Source organism: Zootoca vivipara, chromosome 15, assembly GCF_965207765.1.
Source record: "Zootoca vivipara chromosome 15, rZooViv2.hap1.1, whole genome shotgun sequence".
Taxonomy (NCBI): domain Eukaryota; kingdom Metazoa; phylum Chordata; class Lepidosauria; order Squamata; family Lacertidae; genus Zootoca; species Zootoca vivipara.
This window is the reverse complement of record NC_142598.1, coordinates 37609046-37633902: the sequence shown is the minus strand read 5'-3', so window position 1 is coordinate 37633902 and position 24857 is coordinate 37609046. Positions and strand designations below refer to the sequence as shown.

The 24857-nt window shown below is 47.1% G+C and overlaps 1 protein-coding gene across 1 annotated transcript in view; it reads right to left on the bottom strand.

Moving 5' to 3' along the window:
* ELAVL2 (ELAV like RNA binding protein 2) overlaps positions 1-16704 on the bottom strand; it is a 124115-nt gene extending 107411 nt beyond the window's left edge. The window contains exon 1 of the mRNA XM_035140883.3: positions 16575-16704. The gene's annotated coding sequence lies outside the window, so the exon portion shown is untranslated. The remainder of the gene's footprint in view (positions 1-16574) is intronic.
* Positions 16705-24857: the final 8153 nt, after the last annotated feature.

The following is a 24857-nucleotide window of genomic DNA, read 5'->3' as shown; positions in this document are numbered from 1 at the left end:
CCAGGAGATTCAGCGTAATCTCGATATTTGGATTTTGTACTGTTTTTTGTTGCATTTTTATATTTTTTGAAAATCAAATAAAATAGATAGATAGATAGATAGATAGAAAGGAAGTGTCTGGAAATTTCAGATGGTTGCCATACTTCCAGAATGTGTTTTCGCAACTGCAATATTGTACAAGTTGGGGGGTCTAGAGTATTTTAATACAGCAGCTGTCATGCATTTAAGAATTTGCTGGTGACGACTATGGAGACTGCAATTCAATGCAGCTTTTCAGGGAGGAAGTCCTATGGAAATCAATGGGACTTTCTTCCAAGTAAATAAATGTAGTTAGAAGCTGACTATGAATCCTGATAGCAGTATACCAATTTTATATTATTATTATTATTATTATTATTATTATTATTTGTACCCTGCCCATCTGCCTGGACTGCCCCAGCCACACTGGGTGCCCAGAAAAGCAAAGAAGCAAAAGTACCTAATGTTGGGCATTTCATATTTTCTTCTTCAATTTGGTCTGCAAATTGCTTGGGACAGGAATCTCTGTCTTTTGCTTATTCTTATTTGCAGGACAACCTGCCCACTCCTGGTGCTAAAATCATAGATCTATTTTAAGGCTGTGCCTGCAGGATGAGCGGAACTGAATTCCAAGTTATAATTAAAATTATGAATTAAAGCATTTTCCACTGAAATTATTTGTAAGCCGTAATTACTTCCACAGCAGCCCTATGCAACAACGAACACTCCTTAGCATCAATAAATTTCCAGAGGGGTAGTCATGTCACCCAGAGTGTCTTTGCAGCATGTTAAAGAATAACACATTTATTATGACTTTTGTAGACCTAAAATTCACATGAAGTAAAAATCCCAAATCAGAAAGCATTATTTATACACACAGAATTATAATTGGGGGTGGAGAAGGGAAGGGAGAGCAGAGAGGAGTGAGGCCAGCGGATAACAAAATGCAAAAAAGACAGAAACAATATCTATCACCGGTGCTTGAATTGAAATTACAGACTTTACAGGATGTTTGTGTTATCAGCAACACAGCCTGGTTTATTATCACTAATTTGCTGTTGCATACTTATCACTGTGTTCTCTTTCTGTTTTTGCATTTTGATTTCCTCTGCCCCCCCCACGCCTCTCCATTCTCTCACCATGTGTGCATATACGCCTGGCAATGTGGGATTGTATGAAGCGACCGCTCAAAAAAGCTTATGCCAAAATAAAGGTGTTAGCTTAAGGCACAGCAAGACTCCTTGCTGTTTTCACTTAGCATAAAAGCAAGGCTGGGGGAACCTGTGTTGTTATATAATAAATAATAATAATTTATTATTTGTACCCCGCCCATCTGGCTGAGTCTCCCCAGCCATCCAGTCCAACCCCCTGCCAAGCAGGAAACACCATCAAAACATTCTTGGCATATGCCTGTCAAGCCTCTGCTTAAAGACCTCCAAAGAAGGAGACTCCACCACACTTCTTGGCAGCAAATTCCACTGTCGAACAGCTCTTACTGTCAGGAAGTTCTTCCTAATGTTTAGGTGGAATCTTCTTTCTTGAAGTTTGAATCCATTGCTCCGTGTCCGCTTCTCTGGAGAAGCAGAAAACAACCTTTCTCCCTCCTCCATATGACATCCTTTCATATATTTGAACATGGCTATCATATATTGTGGAAGTGAACTCCATCGTTTTAACAACGCGCTGTGCATTCTTCCTTTGCCTGTTCTGAATCTTCCAACAGAAGAGGGTCCTAGGAGACGTCTGCCAAACGTTTTCCGGAGCTTTATACACCCAAAGTGGCTTTTGAGCCGAACCTCTCTTTAGTCTGGGATAGCACTCACACACCTGAAGACTACTTAAAATCTCAGCTGCAAACCACAAAGGACGCAGATTATATTCACGCTAATTCTGAATGGCGGAAATGAAAATCTTGTAGGAAACTGTGCTTTTATATTACAAAACACCCTGTGATCTTCAGATGAAGGGCAGTATAGAAATTTGATAATAATGATAATAATAATAACACCTCGCCAAATGCCTCAGAAACCTAAGCGTGTTTATTAAGAACCAACCTCACTGCCCATTCCCCAAGCTCAACAGGGCTTACCTCCTAAGGAGGCATGCTCGGAAATTGCAGGCCAAACCTGAACGTTACTTGCTAAAACTATCCATATCGAGCAAGGCAGAATAGCAAGCCTGCAGTTGCTTTCTGTTTGTGTAATTTGGCAGATATTACAGAAGTCTAGCTTCAGTTGTAATCCATTAGATGTTGGAGTCCCAGCAATTTGACAACAATGCCTGCTGGGCTTATAGCACAGGATGATCGTCAAATACTGGCAGCACAATCACAATTCCTCTCTCCAGAAAGGAATAAAGCCCACTGCCTGCTCTCCAGCACACCCATGCGGTTTTTTGGGTGCGTGGTTTTAGTTACCGTTATCTTCCATTGTTTTAAAACAAATGTTTGGGGTACAATATTGTTTGCCGTTTAAAAAGGTACTTCCTGCTTCAGTAGCCTTTATAACAGAAACACACAAGCCATCCCAACCAGAAAGTGTAATCTAGGTAATTATCTCCGCCCCGCCCCCCCAAAAAAAGAACAGAACTGAATTCAAAATTCGGTTTGGGGTTCCTTTTCCGTAATACTTAATGCAATGTTAAAAACTCACAATAAAGAAAGCTCTGTATTTATTTGTGGCCAGGGCAAGCAAGAGAAGCAAAGAATTGTCATCGCTGTCAATGATACAGAACAGAAACCTTAACCTCTAGAAGGTTTAACCATTTGCGGAAAACAAAATATTCACCGGGAGAAGAGAAACAGCCATGGATACTTAAAATGCAAGTAAAACCATCTGTCAACTGCAGTTTCTCTCACCAGGAGAGATCAGTAAAGCAGGCCAAAAGAAAAAAATCTTCAGCAGGCAGCAAAGGAATGAATCCTAACACATATATGCATGCAATATTTTATGATGGGTGGTAAAGAATGTGCAGGAGAAATTCCCTTCTCGGCATGGCTGAAAATCCTGAAGTACAACTGTTTATTTTGAGTTCACAGCAAAGCAGAACGTAAGAGGAAAGGGGGACACCACGACTTGGACCTGACAAGTTTGTCACATGCTTTTAGGAGCCGTTTCAAAAGGGGGGGAGGCGTATACCATGTCTCTCAATGCTAACTGCAACAGGAAGCTCATGAAGGGAGGCTACGAATTTCAGACAAGAGTCTCAGGGTTTATCTGAATGTCAGAAGCTACCTGCTTCACAAGAGAGAACTGAGCTTGCACCAAAACTCACAGAACATAACACAAACAGGCAAGTGTGCAAAATGTGGAGCTGGGCATGGAATTTAGCATCCTGGAAATTGCACGTTTCCTTGAAGAGCCCTTACGGTTGAGAATATATATTTAAGAGTTCATGTAGGCAATACTTGGAAGGAAATGCTGAGCAAAATTTCCAGCTTAAGCATGGAGATTTGCTGCTTTCCATACTACATATCCCCATAGCTGGGGGGAGGGGAGAAAATGTAATTATGCAAAATATAAAAATGATGTGCGTGTCTTTAATTTGCATAATATAAACAGGTTACACAGTATTGAGCTTTTTATTGTAGTTGTGGGGTTTTTTTTTTTTGGTACAGGGTGGTATTCAACTGTGTTTTACTCAGAGCTGACCCACTGAAATTAACACAACAATGTTAGGTCCATTAACTTCAACTGGTCTACTCTGAGCAAGGTTTAACTGTGTACCACCCACAGATTACACACAAACCTGACTAATAAAAAGAGAGACTTGTTCAAATGTCAATTGGCTTTTTTTTAATTAAAAAAGGGGGTGGGCTTTCTGGCTGCACTCAAGACTAAAGTAATTTTTTGCAGTGCCGAAGCAGAATAAAAGGCCTTTTTTAAACACACACACACACACACACACAGAGAGAGATCAACCACAGCTGACAAGCATCACCATAAAAGAAAACATCAGTTGAAGTATATCTACAAAACGGCTTTAGTAAGGGGAAATAATACATCGGTATTTCAAACCCTTTAAATGACAATACTGTACAACTCTTTTCCATCCTCAAGGTCATTGACAATTGATCTCACTTGCCACACAGAGATATATTAAAAGTGGCAACATAGAAAGCTTACTTTACACCTGAAACCATTCATTCCGCTTTTAGACATAGGATTACTTAACAAGCAAATACCTTTTCATTCAGGTATTTCGCTCCATCAGCTCAAGAGCTCCAGAACACATTTGATCTAGGGGTGAATTTACTATTATTCTAATTTTCAAACTGGAAACAGGTGCCTCTCAATCTTTGTTTAAATGTTTGCCCGCACAACACATATAGTCCCACCCTCTCCCACCCCCCGGGACAAAACATTTGATTCATCTTGCAAAGATCTGAAATCGTATGGGCATCACAGCTGTCAGGTAAGTTGGTGTACAAACACACCGAGTGCAGCAAAAGGCCAGGTGCATTTTTGTCAACAGTAGGCATATATCCTCACTTACAGAATAATTGCACACACACAAAATTCAGTTCTGAGCATATCTGAAAGGTCATCTGTTTAATCCTTACCTAATACAGTAGCAATCGTGTGATGATCTTAACTAGCCACTAAAGCTGCAATCACATTTCCACGACTTTGAATTTAACAGAACTTCCAAGTACTCATGTATTGAACTGAGCTGCAAGTCGATCGGTTTTGCTAAAACTTAAAACGGTTGCTCAAACACAAACATTTGGTGGAAGCAATTCAAAAATTAAACTTTTGCTCAATAAAACCAATGTTTAGAAAAAAGCAGCTGACACATTAAAAACTAGCATGGGGAAAGGAAGGATCATAGAATCTGAATTGAAGAGCTGCAAGGAACCATGAGGGTCATTTAGTCCCACCCCCAACAATCCAGGAATCTTTTGCCTAATGTGGGTCTCGCACTCACTACCCTGAGATTAAGAATCTCATGCTCTGCCAACTGAAGAGGACAAATATGCATACTTCATCGCCAAAATGCATTTACCGTATCATTTTTTCCCCCAAGAAAGATTTCCTTCTAAGTAAAAGTCGTCGTTCTGTTATATTCTCTTTATATTAATCCTTTCTTGATTTTATATTTTTAGCTGGGCGGAGGGAATAATATGATAGAAATGAAGTTAAATACCCATTACCAATCATCTCATATAGTTTATTTTAGTTTGCTGATGTTCACAGTTTTTGTTTTAAATTTCACCTTTGACCACTTCTGCTATCTGAAACACAATCCTGATGTTCATTTTAAGCGGCTTGGGGGTGCTCCTGTGGCAGTAAACTCTTATTTGAATCCCAGAAACAGGGTAGAGGCACATACTCCAGGTTTGTGGGATATACTTTGAGGTTTCTTGTTCTACTAGAACCCGAAAAACAGAGTCAGCTGCAAAAGACACACTAAAGAATTCGGAGCCCGGGAATTTGTGTTGAACTGAGCCCCAACCTTTCTTAATTTCAGAAGCACAACTTGTTAGGAAGTGGCCATTTTGTCAGGCGTTGTTTTAAAACAACTGGGAGTCAGAATCTTGGCCTGCATTTGCAGCAAAGTACCCAGAGATTGTCCAATAGGCAAACAGAGAAAAAGGCACTGGGTTCACCAGAACATCAAGATGACCGATTCTGGTTCAGCTTTGAAAAAGGAATGCAACTTTTTTGTGCAAGAATGAAAGTATGGGAGCTCGCAAATTGGAGTTATTGCTTCATTTCAGGGGCAGCTCTTATCAGCTCAATGTTTCTGCATACATTACCTTGGGAACTTTCAATTCCTTGTATTAAGTCCCCATGTTGCACTTAAATAGACACACAAGTTTCCCCCCCCCCCTTTGATTTATCTGCCTCTATTCGCTACCTCTTCTCGGAGAGCCAAAGGTCCACCTTAATTTTAGTAATACAAGCTTGGTGTGGGCAGAAGGCAGATTTGTGTCTACTGGCAATTTCCTCCTCTTCAAATCCAGCTCCGACTGCTTTCTTTCTTTGCAACATGGCATTTTCAATTTCTGCTCACTGCCAAGCCAATAACCTCTCCTCTGTGATTCATTTCTCTAAAGCAAGGCTGTAGGAGTGGTTGAAGGTAATGAGTCAAAGTCTCAGCAGTAGACATTAACAAAGTTGAGCCACTTGCTTCAACCAGTTGAAAGGCAAAAGAAGATGTCAACTGGCTATTTATATCTATATTAGGAAAATAAAGATTCCCTTCCACTGGCTTTGCAAACTGACATTACTCATCATGCTCTCGCTTGTACATTATGGTTAACACTGAGGTCCAGTACCGAGGGCCTTCGGGTGGTTCCCTCGTTGCGAGAAGCCAAGTTGCAGGGAACCAGGCAGAGGGCCTTCTCGGTGGTGGTGGCGCCCGCCCTGTGGAACGCCCTCCCATCAGATGTCAAAGAGAAAAACAGCTACCAGATTTTTAGAAGACATCTGAAGGCAGCCCTGTTTAGGGAGGCTTTTAATGTTTAATAATTTTATTTCATTTTTCTGTTGGAAGCCACCCAGAGTAGCTGGGGAAACCCAGCCAGATGGGCGGGGTATGAATAATAAATTATTATTATTATTATTATTATTATTATTATTATTATTATTATTAATTATGAAAGCAAGCTCAGATTACTTTATGCAGGAACCCAAGTGCTATTTTTCTAGAAAAAGAGATGCTTGAACTCACCCCCTTGTTCTCTTATGATGGCAATGGCACCCACCTGAGAATACTTGGGGGCGGGGGAGCCCTGAAAGCACCCCTTTCAGGAAAGTAGCGCTGCTTAAAGTGCATTTTACCAACAGAAGAGAGCCTTTCTTACAGGACTTTGCCCTTCCACAGGTTCCCCTTCTTACTTAAAATGCAAACTGCACTCCACAATCTTGCTTGCAGAGCAGGCCAAACGCAGCCCTCCAACCTTAAACATCAAGGTTTGCCAGCTTGACAATATCACCCACCCAAGACAGGCGGCCGAAACCAACATTTCCTGGAAGACCCCCAATGCACAGCTGCTGGGCTGAATTTCAGTCTTGCAGGCGACAAGTAATGAAACCCTGTTCTGGAGCTTGCTCCGAGTTTGACCTTTAGCACCTCAAATGCTGTGAGCTCGGCTCGATATGAATACTATTATCACACCACTTTTCTAAAACCAAAGATACATGATGGGATCATTTAAACAGCATGCATTGACCGTGACAAAGCAGTTTGAGCGGATTTTTTTGCAATATAAAGTTATGAAACCCTAATAAACTACAATCCCCATCATCCTTGGCCACTGGTCCTGCTAGCTAGGGATGATGGGAGTTGTAGTCTGGAAACAGCTGGAGACCCAAGTTTGAGAAACACTGCTCCAGAGCCAAATTTTGTGGGAAATGAGAGTCCAGATTTCTAGGAATATCCTTCCCCTTGCAAAGAATTACTGTACGGTGTAAAGCAGGCATGTCCACAGTTTCGGGGGTGTAATCCGGCCCACTGTTCGGTTCAATCCGAACCCTGTGGCAGTTTATTTCCTGGGGTAAAATCCCCCCAAAAGCTCAACAACTTCAATCCAAAAAAAAAAAAGCTCAACAACTTTGGTTGGCCCTCACGGCCCTTCACTTCATCAAATCTGGCCCTCTTTGAAAAAAGTTTGGAAACCACTGAAAGCATGGCCAATGGGTGGTTCAAGTTCGGATCCAGAAACATCTTCAAGGCTAAAGTTTCCCACTCCTAATTTAAATTAACAGAGGAAGTCTACCCTGAGAGAAATATGCTGGCTGAGGTGATATAAATTTAATGGAAGTGTGCTATGTGTCACAAGAGAAGCAGATGTGTTCACATTCATCTCTGACTACCATTTCTTACCAGTTAGCCAAGAACAGGTGTGAAGACCTTTGGGCTTCCAGCTGTTACTGAGCAACTCCCAGCATCCCTGGCTATTGGATATGCCAGCTACGGTCAAGAGTTGTAGTCCAGAAACATCTGGATGATCAGATGTTGCTGCTTTAAAGAAGACTTGCCTCATCAGCAGCACAATCTGAATGATGCTGAACAAACCCTCACTGCTTTCAATGGAATTTAAGCCCCAGCCAGAAAGGAAAATGAGGAAGGAAGGTGAAGTTGTCCTCCAAAACTTTTGGGCAAGCTCTGCTCCAGAGCTAACGAACAATGTCAGTTCAGATCAACAGAACTTGACTTTAGAATACGCCCCATAACTATCCAGTTTTGGAAAGGGCAACACCAGTTTTGTGGCCAAGCATTTAAACACAGTCCTACTGCAGACTTGAGAAGACGCCATCTTTCCCATGCAAGCTCATTCACTCAAATATTGTCTCCAATCCAAGACTCTAGCAAACCTCATCTCTTTGTGATCTTAAGCCACCTGCCTCGCCTTCCTATTATGCTAAATGGTTTTCAGCTGTACTGAATGAAACCTGCATATTTCCCACATCCAAACCAGAAGACCTCAGATAGCCCCAGTCTCAAAAGGTCCAACTACGTACAATAATTTCCCCCTAAAAGGAAATTAAAGTAAAGCTCAACATCTGCATTTTCAGCCTTTACCAAGAGATTCCTTCTAACATCAGTAAGGATTGAAAGTCAACATGGATTCTAGAGTACAGTAATTTCAGCACATAGGAAGAGAACACTTGCCTCTCTAGAAGCAATTGTGTGCAGCCACACGCACAGGGAGAATTTGCCTCCGCCTGAGAGAAAAAGAAAGAAAAAAACTTTCCCCCTGAACGTTCAGCTCTTATTTTAAAAGAATACCAAGTCCTTTGATGGAAGCATTTTAAACCTGCTCCTGGCTTTCAATATTGTGATCAGCGAGCACAACAGCACTAGGATGACTTGGGATTTTTCAAGCATGTCTCCTCAGAAGGAAGCCCCACTGAAGCTTATCTCCAAGCCAATGCGCCCAAGGTTGCAACCTTAATGCCATTAAGAATTGCACTGAATACATTAAACAGCTTCATTCTCAAGGTTCTGAGTCAAACAGCAGTTAACAATAGCTAATGTTGACTATTAGCTGCTTTGCTTTGATTTGCGATAGCAAAAAAAATAAATCATTAAGTTGTTGCAAAGGGTCTACAAGGCTGCATGCAGAGAGCTGTTCACACAAGAGGGCAATCTGATGGACTACAGCCTCCTCTTTGAAGTTTAGAGCGCATCTCCTTGAGCTCTCATTCCAGCGTAGCCCAATGTGCTGATGAATATATATGATTCTGGAAATCTGAAATACTTGGTCTCCCCATACTGTAATGCCAACTGTGCCATTTTGAAAGGGGGGGGGAATCAGGAACTCTGCATGTACAGAGAACGCTGCCTTTTACAAAGTGGAGACCATTGGTTTTATTTATCTACAATAACTGGCACCAGCTCTGCAGAATTTCTTGCCAGCCCTACTTGGAAGTTGCAAGGGGCTAGACCTGGGACTTTTCACACGTGAAGCATGCAGCCTTACCAAAGATTTACAGTCCTTCCCGGAATACCGGCATGTGCAAATGAGCATATGCCCTCTGGTCTGGATACCAGCTACAACTCTGGCACTCCCAGAAGCCACACGGGGCACACGCAATCCAGATTTTCAAATGCACCTTTACCCAAGCCACTAGCCAAAAGAACAACCTTCACCAAACCAGTTGCAAAGAGAAAAAAACAGCAAGGAAACAACAACTTAAAAATCGCCATCCCCTTCTCCACCCCTCCCCAACCCACCAACACGCCCCCCTCGCCCCCCAGAAAACAAAAGGGTGGAAGCCGTTCATAGCTCCACACAATCAGGCTTGTTGGCTAGCTGAAAAGAAATGAAAAATGAACTTCCCGAGGACAAACGTCTAACCTGACCAAGGTCAAAAAAGGCGACGGTCGTCTTCCGACGTTCTGGCGCCCTTCCGAAGGAACCCTGCGGAGGACGCGGGGAGGCGCGCGCGCACCTGCCTTTACCCTTCCGCAGCCAACTGCTTGCAGCTGCGTCCGCCTCGCACCTGCGCGCGCGCGCGAGCTGCTAAGGAGGGAGGGCGCTAATCAGAGGCGCCAGGCGCGCCCGCGGAACCCCGCGCGCGGCCATTCCAGCCCCTGGGCTGCGCCAGCGCCTCTGCGCAACCCCAGGAAGGGCGCAAACGCAGCGCAGGCGAGCTGACTCGCTTCAACCGGAGACCTGTTACTTTCGCACTAGCGTTGAAAATCGCCCCATTTTGCAAACCCGATGGTAGCCCCGCGGCTACTACGAGAAAGAAAGAAGAAAAAGCATTGCCCGAGCAAGGTCTCCTTTGCAACGACTTTTTTACCTCCCTATTTAGTTCTCCTCCTGGCCAGGCAGCCGTTGCAAGCTGTCTCCGGGAAGCCCCGCCGAGCTCAGCACGGCCTGCTCTCCAGAAACTGCACATACGGCCCCATTATAACTGTGCAAGTTAATGCGAGGTCGGTGGGGCTTTTCGTTTCTAAGAAACGCTGTCCGTTAAGACCTGCAAGTGAACAGATCCGGATGGAGTTACGCATTGCCCGGAACCTTAAGGACTTGGTTTAGATTTCGCGTCCGCAAACGGTCGGACGCCACTGCAATGCCAGCGACGTTTTCCAAATTAAGTACGACATAAACCTACATGCATGCTTATGCAGAAGTCACATGAACCTTACTCCCCGGTAGACGTCGAGGATTGCAAACTAAAACCGCGTCCCTAACGCATACTGCTTTGGAAGGCCTACTGAAAGAAGCGAGATGTCTTTGCAAGTGCGCACAGGATTGGCCTAAAATCCTGTTTCGCTTTCAATACAGATAAATAGCATGCGTATCGATGTACGGCAACCCCCTGCCTCTTAAAAAGCAACCCAATACTTATTGCAATACGTATACTAACTTTGCAATGTCTGCTAGCGGTCATCACAGCCGGTCGTGCACCCTTGCAGAAATAAAATAAAATCTGACCTCCGGCGTTTTTAGTGCAAGAATACTCTCGGTGCAAGCGAGCAACGTCTTAGCACAGAACTCCAGTCGGGCGCCGGCGGGAAAAATAAATAAAGGAACGGCCCCCTGGAGCAGTTTCTGAGTGGCAACAGGGGGTGCTCTCGAAGTGCGCCTGCGCCACTGTGGGGAAGGCGGGCTCAATAATGCAGCTCAAACTGAGTTTCCATATTTAAGCTTGAAAAAACAGGTTGTGGGGGGCGGGTTGGAGCCCCCCTTTAATGGTAGGAATTAGAAGACCCTTAGCTCTGGACCTAGTGCAACAACAGTTCCATTTCGAGAGCCTAACGTGATGCTCTGTAATTTCTGGAAGCCTTTGCGCCGAGTTTATTTCAATACGGCCATTGAAATCACAAGCTTGTCCAGTGGGTGAGGCTGCAGCCAACTTCCAGTCTGATGCCCCCAAGGCCCCAGTTTCTCCCTCCTCCAACTTGCTGCCCTCCAGATGTTAAGACACCAACTCCCATCAGCTCCAGCTAGGATGATCAATGGTCAGGGATGATGGGAGTTGTAGTCCAAAAGTTAGGTGGGGAGATGCGCCAGGGCGGGGGCGGGAGGAACTGACCAATTCTATGCACGCTTGCTAGAAAACAAATCCTGCTGAAATTAATGGTGTCAGATGGTGAATACTGTCGTGGGCTTCCTCAGAAACAATCCCCTTTGTTTTCCATAGGAATTAATTGCCACGTGGCAAGGTCTTTAAGCAGAGGCTTGACCGGCATATGTCAAGAATGCTTTGATGGTGTTTCCTGCTCTGCAGGGGGTTGGACTGGATGGCCCTTGTGGTCTCTTCCAACTCTATAATTCTATGATTCTAACAGTGTAATAAATAAAATTAATGGCTTTACTTCTGGGAGAAGGTGGATAGGATCGGGCTGTTGGAAGGCGATCCTAAGCTCCGGGGGTGCCAACTTGAATAAAATACCTGTATTGGTGGGACCAGGCAAGCTCCGCCCCACAGCATCAATCACATGACAAGGACACCATTTGAATGGCAATGTCCATCACAACTTTTGGAAGACCTCTGAAGGTTTTTATGTTTGACGTTTTACAGTACAGTATTATGTTTTTAAATTTTGCTGGAAGCCATCCAGAGTGGCTGGGGAAACCCAGCCAGATGGGCGGGGTATTAATAATAATAATAATAATTACTACTATTAGGCACCGGCCCCCTGAAATATTTTATTGGTGGGACCTCGGCCCCTAGGAGCTGGCTCCTATGCTGAACTCACAGCCATACATATGTACTTGGAGAAATATATTCCCGAGTTACATGGCACTTACTCGCAGTTGTAGGTGCGGAGGGTTACAGCCATGGAGTAATATGCGCAATTGTTAGGAAGCCAACCCCGTTGGAACTAATGCGGCCCAATCCTAGGCATGCAGGCGTGGTGGGCATAAGTCCCACTAAACTCATTAGCACCGACTTCCAAGTGCACAGAATCGGGCTGCACCACGGCCGTATAACCGAACACTTGGTGCAATTTAGTGTGCACACTTCCTTGGGAGTAAAGCGCCCCTGAACCCGCCGAGACTTCCTTCAGCTTAAGCACGGGAAGCGAGTAAGCAGATAGACCTGCTTTGGAAGCCGTCGTTGCACAGCTCAAGTAAATGACTCCGGAGTAAACTGTGTCGAACGAGCGCCTTTTTGGCTGTAATCCACCAAGCCTCTTAACTCTGCAGAACACCTCGTGAAAGATTAATGGGAGACTATGGAGCTACGTGAAGGGAAATCGTTGGTGGCTCTCGTCCATAAAGCACTTAAGCCGTCATGCCAAGATTCGCCGGTCTGAACAAAAAAAAGGGGGGGGGTTGCATGCATCCTGCTTTAAAAACCTTTTTAGCTTTCAGCTGCCTTAAGTGCTTTCTAGATAGGTGTGGTTATGTCCCTGTGCGCCGTCTTTCTCACCAGCAACTTCTGAGGAGTTGGAAAAGGCGTTTGACTGTCTTCAAGGGCATTGGGGAGAGACCTCCGTCCTTGTCCAACCCTCCGAATACCGAACAGCAGCGCCCCTCAGATCCAGAAAGCAGGAGCCGAACTGCAGCCTCGAAGCCCACCCCCCCTCTCTCCAAGGACCGCGCGCACCAGCCCACTTCACCGGGAAGCAAGCCCCACCGAGTTCAGTGGGGCGTGGGCCCGGCCCTCCACGGAAAAGGAGGGCTGTCTCGCCTAGGCGAAGGCAGCAGCTTGGGCTGGCTCCTTCGGGGGTCAACGGGCCTAAAGCTCGGTTGAAATGTAAGAAGGGCCGGGTTAAGTGGCTTCAGGATCGCGAGCCAGAGCGCGCCGTCGGCGCAGGAAACCACGGAAGACAAATTCAGAAGGGCAGTTTTGCAGCGATTCAATAAATCGGCAGCAGCACCCGCTCTCGTAAACGCGGAACGACCGAGTCCTGCCCTCGAGGCAGCTCTAAATCCCACCGACTACAACAGCATTATTTGCTACCGGCTTCCGCCATACATAACTTGACCTTCACCAGACAATTAGGTGCCATTGCTCGCACCTGCCCCCCCAGCGCAGTCCTTCCTCTGCCAGGAGGCTGATCTCCTTCACCTGCAGCCTTGCGCAGCCAGGGGAGGTTTAGCCGGCGCAGAGCCGGGATGGAAGCTCCCTTAAAGCGGCGCGCCCTTGAAGCCCTCCAGACGCGCTCAGCGCAGGCCTACAACCCGGTTTTACTAGGCAGGCGGACCCGGGAAAGGAGCTGCTTCGGAGTCACCTTGGCCATCTTACTCCCCAAGGCAGAGGGGCTTCTGTTGCGTGGTGGAGAGGGGAGGGCAGATAAGGTCCGCGTGGCTTCTTGGGGGGAGGGAGGGGGCATACCCAGAGCTCATCTGCTCCCATCCACCACAGAGAAAGAAACAAGTAGCTCCCTAGGAAGCTGCCTCGCCCAGCCAGTCTGCCATGGGCCCCATCTTGGCCAGTGTTGCTCACACTGACAAGCAGCGGATTTCCAGAGTCTCAGACACGCCCGACCCCCTGATGAAGGGCTTGAACCGGGAACTTTCGAGCGTGCAAAACATTTGCCCTATAGCACTTCCACCTGGCCTTCTTCCGTAGCATATATAAGCTTTCCACGTTTTTACTTCAACTACTGGTGGTGACACCCGTCTCCCAACTAGCTTTATTGGGGTGGTTCTACCCCTACGTAGCCCCAGTACTCCAAATATTAAGTACGCTCGGTTGTAAGTGCCAACGGCCACTCTGAGCTTGGATTCTATACGTCTCTCTCTCTCTCTCTCTCTCTCTCTCTCTCTCTCTCTCTCTCTCTCTCTCTCTCTCTCTCTCTCTCTCTCTCTTTTTAAAGCGTGCCTTCCACAAAGAGAGCAGCTCAACTTCCCAGCGTTGAGTGCCTGGCAATGTCACTTTGAAGCGTGGCCTGAGAAGGAGAGATTTAAAAGCCAGCCGAGCTGGCGCAGGGAGACGAAAGACCAAGCGTTCCCAGAAAGGTTGGGGGGGCACCAGCAGCACGAAGCACGTTCCAAACCCCTCCAGAAGAAGGTTCCTTATTACACTGAGCCTCGTTTAAAGTAAGAAGGGCGGAGAGAGACCCTCTTGGGAAATCTGACGCTGCCAACCCCTCAGCCACTTGCTCCAGATGAGTCCCACTAACGTCTCCCCCTCGCCGCGGCCAGAGCTTTGAACACTGCAGCCTTGCGCGCGCCTGAGCGCATCCGGAGGCTGTGCAGGGCGAATAAAACGTCGCCTGATATTCTGAGCAATATCTGATAAGCAGGCTCCAAGGCATGGCAGGGGGTGTGCTTCAGAGGTATAACACACTGACTCTACCTGGGTTTCTCTCTCTAGCTCTACATAGTCGCCCCCGCAAAGAAAAAAACACCATCACAAAAACCCGCCCACCCCGAAGGCAGCTGGTTAAAAAACACAAACACACAAAAAAACCCCACCACCCTTCAATTGTTAATTAAATCTCGGCGCTTCGATCCCAATTTCCTTTGCTCCCCAGTTGGAACAAACCAAAGGGGAAACAGGACGCCCAGGCTACCGATTTGCTCAGAGTGATAGAGCTCTACTCTTAAATGCTTCCCGGAAGCGAAATAGGTGTACACACACACACACACACACACACACACACACACACACACACAGCAACGTGCTGGGCATAAATTAAGCTACAACGGCAAGCCGGAGCAGCTCCTTGCCGGAATCCAAGGCCCCGGGGCGAGTCTGCGGCCACTCACACATAACCAAAAAACGACACACACGGAGCGAGACTGCCACAATCTCATCGCCCACGTCCCCCCCACCTTTTACCACCAACTTCTTCCATGCAACATTCAAGGAAGCGGAGGGAGTGGTGTGTGTGTGTGTGTGTCCTTCATTAAACCAGAGGAGCAGACGCTTTCTCCCCCAAATGCTGACACCAGGCGAAACGAGAGCGGGCTGGGGACTACGAACGCCTCGCCTCCTCTCCAGCATGGTATCAGTTTCACAATAGGAGGAGACTGTGGGAGGACTGTCTCGTCGCCGGGCTTGACTCTACGCTTTCTCGCTTCAGGGGACCGGTTTTTGGTTCCTGGGCTCTCGAGCCGGCCGCCCTCGCAGCCGCAGTTTCAGGACCAAGGACAGCGACGCGCGGAAACGCTTCGCTCTCCGCCCAAGCAGGTGCGCGAACCGGGCTGCCAGCGAGGACGTCTTTCGGCTGCATCAAGAGCTGAAGCATCTTTCTCTCTCCCCCCCCCACACCACCACCCTTCTCAGCTTTCTCAGAACAAAGAAAATCGTGTCTCCCGGATATAAAAGCGGAACCCTCCCTGCAGAGCGCTATAATCGTCATTGGAAGATTCTTTAAAAGTCTGGTTCTCCCACCCTGCTGCCACCTCCCCATTTTCTCTCTCTCTCTCTCTCTCTCTCACACACACACACACCCTGGAACATCTCCAGCCAGCAGCTCTGACAGCTAACACACACCAGGATTCGCAAATTTTTGCCAATATCAAGCTATTGCTTCTCCCATCTCGTCTCTTGTCTGCTGTGTGCGCGCCTCTGTCTCTCCTACCCACCCACCTCCCCGCCGCCGTTTCCACCTTTCTCTTTCTTTCCAAGCCACCCAATGCTATTTGGCTAATGCAATTACAGCGGCGAGCTTATCCCGTCTGATCTGCAAACGCCGGGTTTAAGCTCCTCAAAGCGATGCTCATTCCACTCATTCATCCTCATGCCCGTGTGTGTTGGGTACTTTCCGCTGGTCCAACGCGAGAGACGCGTTTCACGATCAGAGGTGGTTTAAAAAAAAAAAAAGACTGAACTTTACACCTCCAGCTAAGCTGCTGTTTTTTTTCCCCTCCCCCGTTTTTCTCCCTGTGAGCACCTAGCTGCCTAAGCGCAAGTAATATACATATATAAGGTATATCACCCTCTACCAATTGCTCTATCTCATGCAGATATTTCTACAACGGTGCAGCGGGTCTCTAACCCTATTAGCAGGGGGCACCAAGCGCTGGAAACCATGCACAGAAGTGTGTGTGCGGTAAACTTAATTGTCTACCACTTTGGATCCTCCTCCCTCTGTGGGCGAGGTAGCCACCCTAAGGGCTCGCAGAGACACAAACAGCAAGAGCAATAATAATACTAATAATAATAATATAGTAACAAAAAAGCGCAACTTACCTTTCTCGCTTCAGTTTTGAAAAAGGAAAAGGAAAAAGGGGGGAAAGGTAGCGGTGTCCCAATAAAGATGAGTAAGAAGCAAAAGGGGGAAGGTCTCACGACAACACCCAAAACCTAAATTGCGCGGACAGTTGTAAACAGAAGAAAATAAAATAAAAAAATGGAGGGAGGGGGGCGGAGAAACGTAAAAGAAGATTGAAATATATTTATATATATTATTATTATTTAAAAAGCTGCTTTCTTTCTCCGCTCCCACAGCGCGGAAAGAAATTTGGGAAGGGGGGGATGAAAAAATAAATAAAGGGGGAAGAACTTAAAAAAAATAAGGAGCGTGGCAAGAGCGAAGGTTCCCCTGTTGCAACACAACTAAACAGAAAAAGGGGGGAGGGGAGGAGAAATAAAAGGTAGGAACAAAGGAAAGAAGGGATGAAAGGAGGGTTTCCTAAAAGGCTGCCTCCCTCTCTCTGCCTCCTTCGCTCTAGCAGCTCCCAATGGAAGTGGGCTGCTGCATCTCTTTAAGTGAGAACAGGCACGAGGGGGGAGGACGCCTTAAATGGGAGGCGAAGTGGAGCACAGATTTATAGGAACCGTATCACCCGGCGCTCCTCTGCTTCCGCACGAGGGTGCGCGCCTATGTGTCTCTGCAGCCGCGCCAGGCTCTCCCACCTATCCAGAGTGCCACGCGCGGAAGTATACGCCGGAGCCAGGGACAGCTGAACATGCTCGCAGGCCTTTCGGAGCCCCCGATTGGTCCGGCAGGCTCCGGCAGGCACCGCCCCGGCGGAGAGGCTGCTCCGGATTGGCCACAGGGCCGTGTCACTCCGGAGGGCTCAATGGAGTCCCGTTTCAAGGGTGCGTTGCGCCGAGCAGGGCAGGCAAGGCAGAGGAGAGAGAGAGAGGCAGCAGCGCAGGATTGGGCAAAGTTGCCTCTCCTCCTCTTGTCCTTCTCTTCCCCAGCACCCGCCGCCCGCCCGCCCTTCCTTCCTGTCTGTCTTTCTCTCTCTTTTGGAGAGGAACTTCCACACGCCAGACAAAATGCAAGACGCTGGCAATGCTTGCCACATTTTTTTTGCAGCAAGCTGGAGCACTGCTAGATCGGCTGGGTTTAGGTCGGATGCTGTTGCCACGTTTCTTTAGGCGGAGGAAGGAGGTCTGGTCTAGCCCTCTTTTGGGGGGTTTGTCTCGAGTTCTCTTCACCAAAGAATAGACACCTCTCTCTTACACACACACACACACACACACACACACACACACACACACACACACACAATTCTATGTTCCCCACCCCCTCCAGTACACACGGTGTGCTGCCACTATGTAGGTCAGCCAGCTGAAGAGAAGGATGCACACCTTGAAGACTTGTAGGGACTTGGGCCGGCTCCCTCTCACTGGGAGAACACAAAATTCTTTCTTTAAAAGCGGGGGGGGGGAGGAGAAGCAGCTCCATCCCAACTGCATCTGTTAATGCCATGCGTTTTAATTTCACAGGGCGTCTACCGGTCTTCCCTTTGAGGAGGAGGAAGCCTGTTAAAGACGAATCTGCCCCACGCCCAGGCTGCCTAAGAAGCGCCTTTCACCTCCCTCCCTCAACTTCCCTCCTCTCCAGGAAAGTTGCTCGCCATCCCTCCAAGATGCTCTCCTAACCTGCTAGGGCGGAGGGAAGGGTGCTGAGGATGGAGGCGGCGGCGGGAAATGCAAAGACTCTCCACCACCACCACCCCACCTCCACTCGCCCTCCTTGCCGATTGTTCTGACTTAATTCTGTTTGAGGATGGTTTTTTCCTTCTGCCTCCCCCGGTGGGTACACCGCAGAAGCTTTCCGTGCTTTTGCCCTTCCGTGTCCTTCTCTTGTACTTCAATCTCTCTCTCTCGCTCTCTCTCCAATCGGAAATGGCTTCTAGACTATATTTGGTGGGAGAGGGAAGGAGGAAGGGGCGAGCCGCTACGTGTAACATCTAAGCCCTCTATGCCCCCCGGGGGAGGCGGTATTATATGCCCATCCCTCTCCCCCTCCTCGCCGAAGTACAACCGAACATTTTGCGTGTGGAGAGGAGTGCCAAAAAGTAGGTAGGGACCGTGAGATTAATGTTAATTTGGGACCCCTGGGAGTGTGTCCTTAAGTGTTTACAAGGGATGAAAGGGACGGATGCCAGAGCCTTCGGTTATCCGACTGTTTGGTCCCTACAATGGCAGGATTCAATCGACGTCAGATGGGGGGGGTGTTGCGTGTGCTCATTTCTACACCGCCTAGCCACCTTCAGGTGAACTAAAATGGGCGCTTCATCCTCAAACGAACCTTTCCCCTTGGGCTGAAGTTGGTACTGTGAAGCACTGGGATAAGGCTAACTGCCTCTTTGGGGAATGTGGGATGGGATGGATCCTGAAACCCTAAAACAGAAGAGGTGGGGGAGGGAGAAACAGAACAGTGCTGTCTTTATGACTGATGCCTTAGTTAAGTTTTAAAAGGATACCCACCTCGATGGGGCTACATTTCCAACGCTGGTGTCCCGTAAAACACCAGGACTTTTTGTTTGTTGCTTTTGAAATTTTAGATGTGGGCTCTGCCTAATTATGACCACCTTTGTTTCACTAGTGATGCCATCATTATTTAGAACAAGAAAGCCAGGCTGCTTTTTGCTCCCTTTAACACACTAGCCATGTATTATAGACACGCCCCTCATTTAGGAGCGTCTCTTCATGAAGCCAGATTATTATATGTCAAATCGGCGTTTGAAGGACGAGTTGGGGTGGTGGAGGAGGAAGAATGAAGAGCAGCGGCAACCTGGACTATTGATAGGCTAATAGAAGTCAGGCGAAACTCTCTTTGAAGTTGCCTAAGTGACTAACTTCGGGGGGAGATGTTTTAAGGGGAGAGTTGGCAGCCTTGGAGAAGCAAGGAAGGAGAGTAACCTTGCGAAATGCCAGAGCTGATAAAAACGTGTAGCAAAGTGGCATTCTGTCTTCAGTGGAATCGATTAAAAACAATACTCTTGCTAAGTTTTCAAAAGCAGCTGCTCTAGAGAAATCCCTCGAAGGTGTGTATCTTCTCTCTCTCTCTCTCTCTCTCAACTTAAGAAATGGGGTTTCGTCAACTTTCCCAAAGGACTACATGGAGATTCTAGACGAAGATGCCACATGCCAACATTGTACACAGCCCAAATGCCATGTTAACCGCTAGTTTGAACTCATTTCTTTGAAAAATATATATGCTCCCGTAAATTTACAAACACTTAGCAAGGTAGCAAGTGAAATTAAGGAGAAGTTCAACCAGCAGACTGACCCGAAGGCTTACCTCCGGATCCCTCTCCTATCCCATTCGTGTTTAGGCAAAAGATGGTACTCATCTTTTTTTGTTTTAATTTTTTGTTTTTTAAACAACTTTGCAGAAGAAACCACATTTCCGACATCAACGCTTGACACATAACACAAATAAATGGAGAGACTCTTTTTCTGGTTACACAGCTGCTTTTTCTACGTAAGAACACAGCGACAAAAGAAAAAGTAACGCACACAACTGTGTTCTTCAAAAATAACAGCACCTTCACTTTTCGGACGCGGGCAACATAATTTTTAAAGTTTAGGAGGTCCTGCTACCACCCAGTCACACGCAAACCAAACTCAAGAATTTAGGATCTTAGCAATTTCAAGAAAACAACAGCAGCAGGAGCAACAACACCACCACCACAACAACAAATAAACAAGTTGTTTTTAACGCGCCTGCCCGGGAAGGTACATTTCATGTGGCAGAAGAATACTGTTTTGGGGGCTGGACTGGTTGGGGGAAACAAAGAAATCCTCCCCAAATCTAGCAACCTCTTAATCTCCAGTTTCCACTCTAAAACTAAAGTTGGAGAGTTTCAGGACCATGGACAGAGGTGCCCAACGCGCCTTAGCCAAAGCTGCTCCCTCCTCTCGCCCTGCTTTCTCAGCCGTCTCCCACGGTGGGCGAACGAGGAAGTCACACAGCAGCTAGGAGTTGAAGAGCCATGTTTAAACACACACACACACACACACACACACACACACACACACACACACACACACACACACACACTCTTTTAGAAAAACCACTTTTTCACAAGAACCGTAAAGAGCGTCGCTTATAAAGAGAGGCTGGCTTGTCCACGCTCAAACAGGGAGCGGGGACGGGAAGGGGACTTCAGCAGGAAATAATCTGAGATGTAACTGTCTATTCCGTTTGGAAAACATGTTATCTCAAGGCGATAGTGCTGCCCATGTGTGAAATTGTGCGAGTTGAGATATCGGTCTTTAAAAGAGCTTCCTTTTGAAAGGGCTCTCATAATGTCATGTTTACTGGGCGTGCTCCCTAAACGCAAAGGAAGTACAGTATATAATAAACGGGAGGGATCGCGCACGAAATGGTTTAGGCGTTGCTTAATTCAACACACTGACTCCTGCAACTTCTCTCTCTCTTTCTCTCTTAACTGGAGAGAGAAAGTCTCGCTTCTTTCCTTGTTGCAAAATAGCCACCCAACGGGCCTCAACTGACTCACTTGTTCCGACGCTCCGTTTCAGTGGACGCCTGTTTCGGAGTGTCTTTCGGAGCGCCACTTGGGCTCCGCACTTCCTTGGGGATAAACCAGTGCTGACTTCCGAGTAGACACTGACAGGATGTTGCTACTTGGAAGGAAGTCCCGCTGACACGAAAGCTTGCAGTCTTCAGCCTCTTGCTGAGGACTGAGTCCAACTGAACCCAATGAAGATTTCTTCCAAATCATACACGTGTGTGTGTGTGTGTGTGAAACATATATACAGTCTATAGACTCACGCCTAGACTCGCGCTGCACATGTTGGCAGCACGTTTAGGAGTTTCGAGCCTGACTAAGCAACACTTAAAAAAAATGAAAATGATGATGATGATGCAGCCTGAATACAAATGAGCTTTCTGCTCCCCCCACATACACTCCCCGTGAATGTTTGGTATGTACAAAGGCAGTTGCGAAGAAGGGGTTGCTTTTAAAAAATTATTCTTTCCGGGCAAGGGCACGAGCAATCTCTTAACTTCTTGAAAGGGAAGATAAATGATCGTTATTTGGATTCAGATTGGAGGAAGCCATCTGCTTGCTTTCTCGTTGTTATCCCTCGCCCATTTGCTAGTTTTTTTAAGGGTGTGGGGGAGGGAGAAGGGGGAGTTTCTGGCTTGCTGCTTGTGGGCGAGGGGTCCCTGTCCTCTCCCCCCCCCGGCTTCTCTGCAACTTGGGCGGGGATACATGCCGCAAAGCCATGCCTACTATCAGCCAGACGATCAGCCCCATCTCTTTTCTCTCCCCTTCTCCCTCCCTCCCTTAGTCTCTGTCACTCTGCAACACCCCCCCCCCCACCGCACCTCGACCCAGCCAGCCAGCCACCCTCCCCCTTTTGTGCTCGGATCAAACGCCCCGCACAACAGAGAAAGTGACAGCAGCAGGCCAGGGTAACAAAGCCACAGTTTGTACCCAAAGACAGACCGAGGCCCGGAGAGACACGGCGGCGAGAGAAACAGCTGTCTTATCAGCGCGCTGCAGAGATGGAGATGGCTCTAGAGGTCTTCGACAGATAATCACTTGAATGGGGCGGCGGGCTGAGCGGGGATGGGGGGGGGGAGAAGAAGGATGAGGGAGGCGAGCTTGCAATGCGCCAAACTTTCGCCTCCACAAGGCCATCATCGCGGTGCTGTAAGGGAGCAAGCAGCAAGCATAGACGCAGCTGCGTTCTGCTCCGGCAAATAAATACGCAAAGCCCTCCCTCCCCCCCACCCCCAAATATATGCTCACACGCACCTGCTGCGCTGTATTCCAGCGGGCTGAGCTAGATGACCCCCCCATTCTACAATTCTATGAAATTAAGAAGTTGAGATGTGGGGTAGGTGGGTGGGGTTGGAGAGCACGTTGCTAGCAGGACACTTAAAGGAACGTATATTGTGCAATGCATTTCCACTTGCAAGGAGAGAAGGGCTCCGGCGAGCCTTGATTCAAGAGAGAGAGAGAGAGAGAGAGAGAGAGAGAGAGAGAGAGAGAGAGAGAGAGAGAGAGAGAGAGAGAGAGAGAGAGAGAGAGAGAGAGTGTCAAGAAGCCAATATTCCTTGTCCTTAAATGGCCCCTGGATTAGGAATGGAATAGCGGGATCTCGTGTTCTGCTGGAGACAGGAGTCCCTCGTCGCAACAAAATTCATCTTCACAACTGCACTGTGAGGCCACGCATAGCACCATCCCTTTGAAATACAAATGAGGACTGCATGTTGGGTGTGCACGTGTGCTAATGCAGTTTATCTAAATAAAAGGCCCCAATAAGTTTAGGTGTTGTGTTGAAGATGGCTTCTCTCCCTGTACCGCACAGAGACGCAGACACTTCATCTCCCAGGGATCATAAATTTGCCAACTCCTCTCTGAAGGTTGGGAGGGGGGGGGGCTGACTAATGAGCTTTGGAATAATTACTGAATTGGTGTAAGAAAAATGAGCCATATGTTTGTGTAAGCAAGGCTGATGGGGTCAAGGACTCAGCTCTTCCCTGCTTCAGCTCCTGTTGAAATGAGACTTTTGTTTATTTAGTTGAAGATGGAAAGTTTGGAGAGAGTGACCTAGCAGGTGAAAGTTGCCACTGCAAATCTCAGCCCCTTTCCCTAATATAGGGGACAGCCATCAGCAAGTTCCTATTTCTCAGACAATGCACCTTGCCATGGAGGGAGAAAAGTAACATTGCAGGCCTTACAGGCTTGTTGTTAAGATTGCTGAGATACGCTATAATGGAGCATTACTTAGAAGAGAAAATATTTTATGGTTAGGCAGCCAACATAGCTGGGGATTTCATAGGATTTTTAGTTTATCTTTTAATGTCTTCACTTAAAATTCTAAATAGACACAACCAGCCATTTATGACTTGTTCACTAATCTGGTCACTCTAGACCAGTGTTTCCCAAACTTGGGCCTTCAGCTGTTTTTTTTTTTGGACTACAATTCCCATCATCCCTGATCACTGGTTTTGCTAGGTAGGGATGATGGGAGTTGTAGTTCAAAAACAGCTGCAGACCCAAGTTTGGGAAACACTGGTTTAGTTATTTATGTATATAAAACATCTGGCCGGTGTGTGTGTGTGTGTGTGTGTGTGTGTGTGTGTGTGTGTGTGTATATACTGGCTTCCTACTACCATTGGCCCTGCCAGAATGGTCAGAAGTCAGGGATGATGGGAACTGTGGTCCAGGAATGTTTGGAGAGCCAAAGGTTAGCCACCCCCTCTCTAAAAATACACAAGGCAGCAAATAGCAGTAAGTCAAAGCATGCAATAAAACAGAATGCCTAAAAAAATACCAAACCAGCAGAACACACCCACACAAAGTACAAAGCAGCTTTTCAAACAACCAGGTATGTTCAGCCAGTAAAACAATTCAGCTCAGCTGCTTAAAAACCATTTGTGGCTCAAAAGTCTTCCTATACAGGAAGGATGTTCCCAGCCAGTGGAAATCCATTTAAATGGGGGTCAGACCAGCCTCCTGTCGGAGAGAGTTCCAGAGGCTGCATAGGGCCAATGATAAGGTCCTCTTCCTGGTTTCAGCTAGGCATACTTCTGCAGATGATGGGATATACCAGGCATCCCCAAACTGCGGCCCTCCAGATGTTTTGGACTACAATTCCCATCACCCCTGACCACTGGTCCTGTTAGCTAGGGATCATGGGAGTTGTAGGCCAAAACATCTGGAGGGCCGCAGTTTGGGGATGCCTGGGATATACAAATGAACTGAAAGAAAGTGTGTGCCATGCATCACAAAGCATTTGGCTCTTGCCTTGGTGCCTGTGGTTTACTGGGCGCAGGCAGAGTTGATACCAGAAGATGAAATCCCAGCAGTGGGTTTCATAGAAAATGCTAGGGAGCCATTGACCCAGGTGTCTGTGAATTGACGCCATATAATTTGTGTGACATTGTCGTTTGCACCAAACAGCATAGTCCTACATTTTCGGGTCCACCTCGGATAGCACTACTCTGTGTAAGGGCATAACAAACAATAGGTGACTTCTGTCAGTCTGTATCAGAATCAATAAGAATGTTCACAGTTACCATTTTGTTTTCCTAATATTCCACCAGCAGGGGTGGGGAAACATGCGCCATATTTGTCTGTGTCAGATATTAGCCTGTGTCAAATATTAGCCTGTGTCAAATAATGTGCACCCAAGACAGGAAAAAGGTGGTTGTAGCTGAGGTATCTATCTCACTTTCCGCAGCATCCCAGAACTACTTGCAGAGGAAATAAAGGAAAAGATAATCGCCTGTCCACAAATGAGTAGATACCA